A 12,183-nucleotide genomic window follows, 5' to 3' on the forward strand; every position below is an offset into this window, starting at 1 on the left:
TTTGTACTGGGATTATAATTAACTTCACACCACTGTTATAGTAATAAAATATTCTTTTTATTTTGCCTGTATATTTAACTTTACTAACAAGTTTTGTACTTTTTTTGGTATAAAAAACAAAAAAACATTATGTTGTTGTTTTGCATCTTTTCATTTCAACTTGAATAACTAACTTTAGCATGCTTTCAAGGCAGGTATAGTGGATAAAGTACCTTGGCTTTTATTGGTTTGAGAACACCTTTATCTCCCCTTCAGCTTTAAAGGACAGGATTGCTGGGTATAGTATTCTTGGCTGACAATTTTTTTTTCTTTCTGCACTTTGCATATATAATTCTATTCCCTTCAGCCTGCAAGGTTTCTGCTGAAAAATCTAATAAGAAATAGAGAGTCCCCTGTACTTAGCAAGTTGCTTCTTTCTTGCTGCTTTCAAAATCCTCTCTGTCTTTAATTTTTGACAATTTGATGATAATGTATTGTCTCTGTGTGGGTTTCTTTTTTTTTTTTTTTTTCCTTTTTTTTTTTTTTTTTTGGAGACATGGTCTTATAGTGTTGCCCAGGCTGGAGTGCAGTGGTGTGATCATGGCTCACTGTAGCCTTGACCTCCCTAGGCTCAGGACCTCCCGCCTCAGTACCCCTAGTTTCTGGGACCACAAGCACTTGCCAGCATGCCTGGCTAATTTTGTATTTTGTGTGGAGACAGAGTTTTTCCATGTTGCCCAGGCTGGTCTCAAACTCCTGGGCTCAATCCACCTGTCTTGGCCTCCCAAAGTGTTGGGATTATGAGCATGAGCCACTGCACCTAGCCTTTGTGGGTTTCTTTGGATTAATCCTATTTGGTATCATTTGGGCTACCTGAATCTGGATTTGTATTTTCTTTCCCAGGCATGGGAAGTTTTCAGCCATTATATCTTTGAATGTGTTTTTAGTCCCTTTCTTTCTCTCTTCTGCAACTCTGATAATGCCTATATTGTGATGGCTTCACTTAAGTCCCTTAAGTCAGCAGTCCCCAACTTTTTTGGCACCAGCAACTGGTCTTGTGGAAGACAGTTTTTCCATGGACTTGGGATGGTGGAGTAGGGTAGGTGGGAGAGGTGGAGGGTTTTGGGATGATTCAAGTGCATTACATTTATTGTGCACTTTATTTCTATTTTATTTTATTTTTTATTTCCATAGGTTTTGGGGGAACAAGTGGTATTTGGTTACATGGGTAAGTTCTTTAGTGGTGATTTGTAAGATTTTGGTGTGCTGTCATCACTCGAGCACTAAACCCAATTTGTAGTATTTTATCCCTCACCCGCTTTCCACCCTTTTCCCCCAGTCCCCAAAGTCCATTGTATCATTCTTAAGCCTTTGAATCTTTATAGCTTAGCTCCCACTTATGAGTGAGAACATAATGATGTTTGGTTTTCCATTCCTGAATTACTTCACTTAGAAAAATGGTCTCCAATCCCATCCAGGTTGCTGAGAATGCCATTAATTCATTCCTTTCTATGGCTCAGTTGTATTCCATCATACAGATACATAACACAGTTATCTACTTGTTGATGGGCATTTGATCCACATTTTTGCAATTGGGAATTGTGCTGCTGTAAACATGCATGTATTGTGCACTTTATTTCTATTATTATTATATACTCACCATAATGTAGAATCAGTGGGAGCCCTGAGCTTGTTTTCCTGCAGCTATATGGTCCCATCTGGGGGTGATGGGAGACAGTGACAGGCATTAGATTCTCATAAGGAGCATGTGCCCTGGATCCCTTGCATGTGCAGTTCACAACAGAGTTTGTGCTTTTATGAGAATCTGATGCCACTGCTGATCTGAGGGGTGGTGGAGCTCAGCTTTGCTCACTTGCCCACCACTCACCTCCTGCTGTGTGGTCTTGTTCCTAATAGGCCACAGACCAGTATCTGTATTGGTCTGTGGCTTGGGGGTTGGAGGCCCCTGCCTTAAGCTGTCTTTACTCTTTTTCATTCTTTGTTATTTTTGCTTTTCAGATTGGATGATTTCCAGTGACCTGTCTTGGAGTTCACTGATCTTTTCTTCTGCTTGATCTAGTCTGTTACTGGACCCGTCTTTTGACTTTTTGGTTCAGTTATTATATTTTTCATTTGTATAATTTCTGTTTGGTGCTTTCAAAATATGTTCTGTCACTTTGTTGAGTTCTCAGTTTGTTTATGCATTGCTCTGTTGAGCTCAGTGATCATCTTTATGACCATTTTTAAAAATTCCTTGTTGGGTAAATTGCATATCATCATTTCCTTAGGGTCAGTTTCTGAAAATTTACATGGTTCTTTTATCTGGAACATATTTCTCTGTTTCTTTATTGCCCTCACTCTTGGTTTGGCTTCTGTGCATTAGATAAGACTACTGCCTCTACTAGTCTTGTGAGACTGGTGTTGTGTAGGAGATGATTCTTACCAGTTAGGCCAGCCAGGGTTTCTAGGTACCTCTAAAATCTTTTTGTTTGTCCAAACTACACTCTTTGTTCTTTCTTAGTGGTCTCCAGGAATTAGGGTGTGCCAGGTTCTGCCAGATGAATTAGAAGCTAGTTTCTTGAGATGCAGGTGGGAAGATTGGTGTGTTAGATGTGTGTTGCAGTTCATTCCATCTTTAGGGAGAAGCTGAGATCTGAGAGCCAGAGCTTATCTCCCATTCATTCCACACTAAGCTGGAGAGAGGATCTGTGGCAGATGCCTGCACACTTATTTAGGCTGCACTGTCTCTTTGTTGTCCACAGTTCAGGAAAACTCATGAATACCAAGACACTCTTGCTCTTAGAGCTAGGTGATTTAGGAGCCAAATCCTCTAAGAGAACTGCAAAAGTTGGGTCACTTACATGCACGGTCCAACCCTTCACTCCTTAGTTAGAAGCTGGGTATTGGGGATTCCTTCTTGATTGTTTGGCACAGTGCACAGGGAGGGGTTTGTGTGCAAGTGTGTCTAAACTTTTTCTACCTGTTTGGATGTGGATGTTTTCTCAGTTGCCCCATGTATAGGAGACTGTCGGCCAGTTTCTGGCTTTCTCTCAGAGGAAATTGATCTGTGTATACATGTTTATTCAGTACTTCTGTGGGAGGAAGTAAAGCCACAGGCTTCCTTTTCCATCATCTTGCTGATGTCACTGCTAACACATTTTCAGATCACATTTTTAGGTGGTTTTGTTTCTGGTTATGCCATTCAAATAGAACCAGGAGTATTTTTTTAAAAATTACATTTTACTAGCATGGCATCTTTAAGAATTGGTTCTCCTTTTTCCTGGGTATATTCTCTTAGAAGATTAAATACTTGATGATGAGAAAATAATATATTGAATTTCAGGAAGTTTATATTATATATCTATTTTAGTGTTGTTCATTGGGAAAGGAAAAAGTTAGGTGAATTATCACTTGCCGGTTTTCACAGAGCAGATTTTTATAGAAGCAATGACTAAAATAAAATGACTATTTTATTAATATTCCATCCTCCCCACAAGCTCCACAAGCTCCCCTTCCAATTTTTTTGGTGTTTTTTTTTTCCCCTTCCGACTTAAAAAATTTTATTGTTTACTGGCAACCAGGCATGCACACATGTGTACGTATGCATATTAAATTAAATTTTGTCTAATGGGTTAATGAATCTGAGAAGCAGTGTTTGGAACCAGGAGGACATTGTAGCTAATGAGATCCTGAACTGGGGCAGAGGTCCAGCTGGGATGAGGGTAAAGTCACGAATTTGAAAAGAGAAGATAAAATAATCAAGATGTTTGCTTGATTAAATGGTTAAGGATAATGAAAGAAAGAGAGGAGCAAGAATGACATTTTTATTTCTCCCCTTACATCACCAACTAAGTTGGGGGAATGTGGAAAAGCAATGTTGGAGGGAGGAAGAGAGAGGGAAGGGCTGAAAGGAAAAATGAATTCCATCTTGGACATATTTAATTGGCATTATCCAAGTTGGTTATAAGAATGCGATGCTTGGGGCTGAGCGTGGTGGCTCATACCTATAATCCCAGCACTATGGGAGGCCAAGGCGGGCGAATCACAAGGTCAGGAGTTGGAGACCAGCCTGGCCAACATGATCCAATCCCGTCTCTACTAAAAATACAAACAATTAGCTGGGCGTGGTGGCGGGCACCTGTAATCCCAGCTACTTGGGAGGCTGAGGCAGGAAAATCCCTTGAACCGGGAAGTAGAGGTTGCAGTGAGCTGAGATTGTACCACTTCACTCCAGCCTGGGTGACAGTGTAAGACTCCATCTCAAAAAAAAAAAAAAAAAAAAAAAAAAAAGTGTTGCTTGGAGAAGGGATGAAGACTAGAGATATGCCACATTTTCTTATTTTAAAAAGTCCTTTCTTGTTTTTCTTATCTTGACAAGTATCTAATAATTAATGTGTATTTTTAATGTGTGATTTCACCTTGAAAAGATTATTATAAAAACATTTAAAAACCTATTTTAAAACATATATAATCAGTGGAATTGCATGACTAAAGAAATGTAGATTTTTGGAGTTAAAGGTTTGATATCTTATGGACTCTTTAACAGTAGCAGGTGAAATTAGCAAGGAAAAGTATGGGATACAGAGAAAAGTACTTGTTCTATGAAAAATGATTTGTAGTTATAGAGTGCTTTCATTATATGTACTTTGTCGTTTGGTATTCATAGCAGTTACCTGAATGTAGTAGATGGTGGTATTTGTATTTTCAAATGAAGAAACTGATCTTCATAGTGTGGATACAGGGATACTTTTTTAAAAAATTCTTTTTATTATTATTGTCATTGAATGGTTATACACAAGTATTTTCATTTTTTATTCATTTTTACAAATGGAAGCAAGAATGAAATGAAGGAAATTATTAATACAGTTCTCTCTTCCACCCTTGAATCTCCCATCCAGATTCAAATGGTAACATTTTACCACATTTATTCTCTTTGTCCTTTATATATGTGTACAAACACACCCATTTCCCCCCTGAACTTATAGCCAAAATGCTTCTATATCCCTGAATATTTCAGCGTTTGTCTCCTGTATTAGTCGGTTTTCACGCTGCTGTTAAAGACATACCCGAGACTGGGAAGAAAAAGAGGTTTAACTGGACTTACAGTTCATATGGTCGGGGAGGCCTTAGAATCATGGTGGGAGGCAAAAGGCACTTCTTACATGGCGGCAGCAAGAGAAAATGAGGAAGAAGCAGAAGTGGAAACCCCTCATAAACCCATCAGATCTCATGAGACTTATTAACTATAATGAGAATAGCATGGGAAAGACTAGCCCCCATGGTTCAATTATCTTGCTCTGGGTCCCTCCTACAACATGTGGGAATTCTGGCAGATACAATTCAAGTTGAGATTTAGATGGGGATGCAGCCAAACCATATCATTCTGCCCCTGGTCACTCCCAAATTGTATGTCCTCACATTTCAAGACTAATCATGCCTTCCCAACAGTCCCCCAGGGTTGTAACTCATTTCAGCATTAACCAAAAAGTCCACAGTCCAAATTCTCATCTGAGACAAGGCAAGTCCCTTTTGCCTATGAGCATGTAAAATAAAATCAAAAGCAAGGTAGTTACTTCCCAGATACAATGGGGGTACAGGTATTGGGTAAATATAGCCATTCCAGATGGGAGAAATTGGCCAAAACAAAGGGGTTACAGGGCCCATGCAAGTCCGAAATCCAGCAGAGCAGTCAAATTTTAAGCCTCCAAAATGATCTCCATGACCGCAGGTCTTGATCGAGGTTATGCTGATTCAAGAGGTGGGTTCCCATGGTCTTGGGCAGCTCTGCCCCTGTGGTTTTGCAGGGTACAGCCTCCTTCCCGGCTGCTTTCATGGGCTGGTGTTTAGCATCTGTGGCTTTTCTGGGCACATAGCGCAGACTGTTAGTGGATCTACCATTCTGGGATCTGGAGGATGGTGGCCCTCTTCTCACAGCTCCACTAGGTGGTGCCCCAGTAGGGACTCTGTGTGGGGGCTCTGACCCCACATTTCCCTACCACAATGCCCTAGCAGAGGTTCTCCATGAGGACCCTGCCCCTGCAGCAAACTTGTGCCTGGGCATCCAGGCGTTTCCATACATCTTCTAAAATCTAGGAGGAGGTTTCCAAACCTCAGTTCTTGACATCTGTTTCCCTGCAGGCTTAACACCACATGGAAGCTGCCAAGGTTTGGGGCTTCCACCCTCTGAAGCCATTGGCTCCTTTCAGCCACGGCTGGAGCGGAGAGGCTGGGACACAGGGCACCAAGTCCCTAGGCTGCACACAGCATGGGGACCCTGGGCCCGGCCCATGAAACCACTTTTTCCTCCTGGGCCTCCGCACCTGTGATGGGAGGGGCTGCTGTGAAGGTCTCTGACATGGCCTGGAGACATTTTCCCCATGGTCACGGGGATTAATATCTTGATATCTTGTGGACTCTTAACAGTAGTAGGTGAAATTAGCAAGAAAAGTTTGGGGTTAGAGAGAAAAGGACTTGTTCTATGAAAATGATTTGTAGGCTTCTTGCTACTTATGCAAATTAGGCTCCTTGCTACTTATGCAAATTTCTGCAGCCGGCTTGAATTTCTCCCTAGAAAATGTGTTTTTCTTTTCTATCGCATAGTCAGGCTGCTAAGTTTTTTCCAAACTTTTATGCTCTGCTTCCCTTATAAAACTGAATGCCTTTAACAGAACCCAAATCACCTCTTGAATGCTTTGCTGCTTAGAAATTTTTTCCACCAGATACCCTAAATTGTCTTTCTCAAGTTCAAAGTTCCACAAACCTCTAGGGCAGGGGCAAAATGCTGCCAATCTCTATGCTAAAACATAACAAGAGTCACCTTACTCCAGTTCCCAACAAGTTCCTCATCTCCATCTGAGACCACTACAGCCTGGACCTTATTGTCTATATCGCTATCAGCATTTTGGGCAAAGCCATTCAACAAGTCTCTAGGAGGTTCCAAACTTTCCCACATTTTCTTGTCTTCTGAGCCTTCCAAACTGTTCCAACCTCTGTCTGTTCCCCATTTCCAAAGTTGCTTCCACATTTTTGGGTATCTTTTCAGTAACACCCCACTCTCCTGGTACCAATTTACTGTATTAATCTGTTTTCATGCTGCTGATAAAGACATAACTGAGCCTGGGAAGAAAAAGTGGTTTAATTGGACTTACAGTTCCACATGGCTGGGGAGGCCTCAGAATCACGGAATCATGGTCGGAAGTGAAAGGCACTTCTTACATGGCAGCAGCAAAAGAAAATGAGGAAGAAGCAAAAGTGGGAACCCCTGATAAACCCGTCAGATTTCGTGAGACTTATTAACTATAACGAAAATAGCATGGGAAAGACTGGCCCCCCTGATTCAATTACCTTGCCCCGGATCCCTCCCACAACACATGGGAATTCTGGGAGACACAATTCAAGTTGAGATTTGGATGAGGACCCAGCCAAAGCATATCATCTCCTAATAACAAAGACTTTACATGATCACAGTACGTTTATTAAAATCAGGAAATTATCATTGATATCTATAGAACTTACATTTCATCAATTGTCACAATAATGTCAGGGACAACAAATTTGTCAAGCTCTACAAGTACTAATGAAGGGCAGTGCCACATAAATAAAGCATACTGTTAGATTGAAATTAGAGCATTTGTAAAGAGGTTGCCTTCTGAGATAATTAATGGCCATCAGCCTCTGTTAATATATTTGCCTGCCCTATATCCCACAATTTGACTTTGAATTTTAGGGAGAGTAGGGAGTAGTAGAGAGCAAATTATTTTTGTTTTTGCCATTTGACCCTTTCCAGAAACAGTAGCGCATGCCCAGAACATCCTTTGGAGGAATTCTAGCATTGTTTTCCTCACTTAGCTTTAATCCTTTCTTTCTTGTCCTTCTTTCATATTTACTAGCATGTGCTAAGCACTGAATTAAAATGATAGAACTATGTGTATGTACTGTGCATAGACCAGCTCTGTCAGGGAGACCCTAACCCAGTGGTGCTAGAGGAATTAAAGACACACAGACAGAAATATAGCCTGTGGAGTGGGAAATCAGGGGACTCACAGCCTTCAGAGCTGAGAGCCCCAAACAGAGATTTATCCACATATTTATTGACAGCAAGCCAGTGATAACCATTGTTTCTATAGATTATAGATTAACTAAAAGTATTCCTTATGGGAAACAAAGGGATGGGCTCTGGCTAGTTATCTACAGCAGGAACATGTCCTTAAGGCACAGATCGCTCATGCTATTTTTTGTGGTTTAAGAACGCCTTTGAGCGGTTTTCCACCCTGGGTGGGCCAGGTGTTCCTTGCCTTCATTCCGGTAAACCCACAACCTTCAGCGTGGGCGTCATGGCCATCACGAACATGTCACAGTGCTGCAGAGATTTTGTTTATGGCCAGCTTTGGGGCCAGTTTATGGCCAGATTTGGGGGCCTATCCCCAGCAGTACCGACTGTGCTGTTTTATACTTAGGGAATAGGTTGTTTGGGCAGCAACCGCTTAAAAACATTTCTGAGTAAACTTTTATTATATTTTATAGGGATGTAAAAGTGGCCCTTTATAGACTCTTTTGTTTGTTTGTTTGGACCCTTCTTGGTATTTCTTTTTATTTTTTAGAGATTGGGTCTTGTTATATTGCTCAGGCTGGAGTGCAGTGGCTCCAGCACTGCAGCCTTGAATTCCTGGGCTCAAGCATCCCTTCTGCCTCAGCCTCCCAGGTAGCTGGGACTATAGGCACATGCCATTGCACCAGGCTTTCCTTGGTATTTCTTAAACATACATTAAACATTTCTTAAGGAATCCCTCAATGTATACCTTAAACGTGAAGAAGCCATATCGTTCTTCAAGGCCTTTGTGTTTATTGTTCCCTTTACCTTAATTGTGCTTATTGTTCCCTTTGCCTTGATTACTCTTTCCCCAGATAGCTGCATGGTTTGTTCCCCTAACTCCTTCAGATCACTGGTCAAATAGAACTTCCCTGACCACATGATGACTACCTTTCCCTCCCCCTTTCTCACCTGTACTCCCTATCCATTTTCTCCATAAAATTCACCACACTGATACACTATTACTTTCACATGTTTGCTTATTGTATACTGCCTTCCATAGGAGTATAAGTTCCATGATGGCTGGAGTTTATCTGTTTAGTTTACTACTATATCCCCAGAGCCTTTAACAGTGTGTTGATGTAGTAGACTCTCGGTAAATCTTTGTGAGGTGAATGCATGTGCTGCTATTCTGAGTTTGAATGTGACAGATTCTTTTTTTCCTAAAAAAAATAGCAATTCCGAGGGAATTATTTAAATACTACAACTTAGGTGCTGTCTTTCTGAGTAGGGGAGCTTTAAAATAATTTATTTTAGAACTTTTCTTTCAAAGGTTTTATTTTCTATTATGTTATTGGTTTGCTTGGTTCTACACAATTTTCTTACCAAATATATTGAAAAAAAAAGATTGCAATGAGTTAAATATCAATTCTTTTGTTTTTTAATAAAATGAAAATGTTTTCTTATTTAATGTCAGTCTTGTTTCAGACAAATTTTAGAAGAATTAACTATGTTCATTTTTATGGGTAATGTTTGTACTTGCTGGGGTATTTGAGGTTTTTTTTTGTTGTTGTTGTTGTTGTTTTGTTTTTTTTCTTTTTTTAAGATAGGAAATGTTCCTTTTTTTTTGAAATGGAATTTCAATCATGTCACCCAGGCTGGAGTGCAGTGTTGTGATCTTGGCTCACTGCAACCTTTGCCTCCTGGGTTCAAGCAATTCTCCTGCCTCAGCCTCCCAAGTAGCTGGGACTACAGACGCCTGCCACATGCTCAGCTAATTTTTGTATTTTTAGTAGAGAAGGGGTTTCATCATGTTGGCCAGGCTGGTCTTGAACTCCTGACCTCAGGTGATCCGCCTGCCTCGGCCTCCCAAAGTGCTGGGATTACAGGCGTGAGCCACTGCACCTGGTCAAGATAGGAAATGTTCTGTGAACTTATTTTTTTGAGTGATCACAATCACTTGCCTTCCATTAATGCTTCATTTTAGGAAATGATTGATTTAATAGTATGTGGAAACTTTCTTCTAATCAGCAATAGTATGTGGAAACTTTCTTCTAAACTCTTTTGAAGTTTATAAAGGTTTTGCAGGAAGTCTAGTTGTAAAATGTTATACCTACATGTCATCTTTTAGCATTGCCGAGGCTTCTTTACAGGAAAACATGAACGTGACATAGATAACCACAGGTGACTAGGTCATAGCAAAATATGTTAGTAGCTTTAAGATTACTTAAAAAGGAATATTTTAAAGAACTTTTTTCTTAATAAAATATTATATAATGAAATATATTTAATATTAAAAAACTCCCAAACATTCTATTGAGTGTATTTGCTAGGAGAAACCTTTTGGAAATGTAAAATAACTTTTGTCCAAATGCTATTTATGAAACTTCTATTTAAACTTTTGGGTTGAAATGTGAAATCTTTTAAATATGATAGTGTCTGAGTCAATGGCTTCTTAGCTGGCATTTCTGTGTATTTGCTCAGACTCCATATCCTAAATTAACCAGTGTTTTTTTTTTTTTTTTTTTTTTTGAGACGGAGTCTCGCTCTGTCGCCCAGGCTGGAGTGCAGTGGCGTGATCTCGGCTCACTGCAAGCTCTGCCTCCCGGGTTCACATTATTCTCCTGCCTCAGTCTCCCGAGTAGCTGGGACTACAGGCGCCTGCTACCACACCCGGCTAATTTTTTGTATTTTTAGTAGAGACGGGGTTTCACCGTGTTAACCAGGATGGTCTTGATCTCCTGACCTCTCATGATCTACCCGCCTCGGCCTCCCTAAGTGCTGGGATTACAGGCCTGAGGGAAAACTTGTTTTTATGGTTTGTTTCCTGGTTTTCCTGGTAGTTCACAAACATACCCGACCCATAGTATAGCTGACCATGAGCAGTGAAGGGCTAGTCAGTGCTCTTGCATAAAGAACAAAGGACCTGTGGTATGGAAAGAGAAGGGTTTGTTCCTTGTTTCCTGCCTGATCCTGGATAATATTTTGACATATGTAGTTTCTCTTTGAGATCTTTGAGTTTGGTGTGTGTCTCTTTCCCTGGGCATCCACTACTATGATGCTGCCTCAAGAATTAACGTTTACATCTCAGTTGATTTTGCCCTCCTCTTCTGTTCCTCCTTGGGCAAAATTCTCTACCCTTTGCAGTTTCCCTCTCCAACAAATAAAACCAAACCAAATCCAATTCTTACTTCTTTTTATCTTGGGTATTATGAGGAAAGAAATAAAGCAAACTTATAATAATTTTAGAAGGATTGATAGTTCTGGAGAGATGAATAGATAATTTGCATCTCTAAACCTATATCATTAGCCTCAACGGAAGTGACTTAGCATTTCGAAAAGCTGACAAAGTAGAGTAAAATCCCCCAGCCAGTATAAGGGAATTTCGTTTGGAATGATGGAATTACCATAGTAGGAGACACAGTATTCACAGTTGCATTTGGAGATTTGCCTCTGTCATGGTCTCAGCTGGCTCTCCATTTTTTCTTTATGTTTTGAGCCTAAATTTCTCAATCTTTAAAATGGAGTGGTAATATTACCTACTTTGCATATTTGTTAGGATTAAACCAGACAGTATATTTGGAAATATGATGAATAATGTCTTACTTATTTAGTAAGATGGTAGTTTCCTCTAAAAATACTCCCTTAGCAGTTTTGGCAGCAGTAACCCAGATGGCTCAAGGTCTTAGCTATCCTTTGTAAGCTAGAAACTGCTTAAATTTTTATACCAGACATTGTGCTGGGTACAGAACATACAGAGATCAATAAAATGAAGTCCCTGTTCTCAAAGAGATCACTGTTTCTCAGAAAAGACAGATAAAACAATTAACTGTAAATCATTGTGATAAATGTTATTTTAAAAGTGCTCTTGGGGCATTGGAGAAGGCTTTATAGAATAAGTCTTAAAATTACTGTTAGTTAGCATTAAATTCTTTTTTCCTCATCGTATTTTCTTTGTAAAAAATATTTAAGAAAGCTTTTCTGTTTGCTAGTTCATCATGGTAATCAGAAACTGAAGAGAAATTTCTTCTCAGAAGAGCACACAGTTTTATCTTATTTCTCAAATCATGTGAAAGCTACAAGGCAAGTGTATTGAGATCTCAATAAAATTCCTGTTCATTTTTTAGACATGTAATGTCTTTTACACTATTTATACTTAATAGTGATTTATCAGT

At 39.9% G+C, this 12,183-nt stretch overlaps 1 protein-coding gene across 11 annotated transcripts in view; it reads left to right on the top strand.

Moving 5' to 3' along the window:
- The window catches only part of SMAP1 (small ArfGAP 1), a 193,409-nt gene that overhangs the window by 46,805 nt on the left and 134,421 nt on the right, over positions 1-12,183 (top strand). The gene's annotated exons all lie outside the window — the stretch shown is intronic.

This window comes from Pan troglodytes, chromosome 5, assembly GCF_028858775.2.
Source record: "Pan troglodytes isolate AG18354 chromosome 5, NHGRI_mPanTro3-v2.0_pri, whole genome shotgun sequence".
Lineage (NCBI taxonomy): Eukaryota > Metazoa > Chordata > Mammalia > Primates > Hominidae > Pan > Pan troglodytes.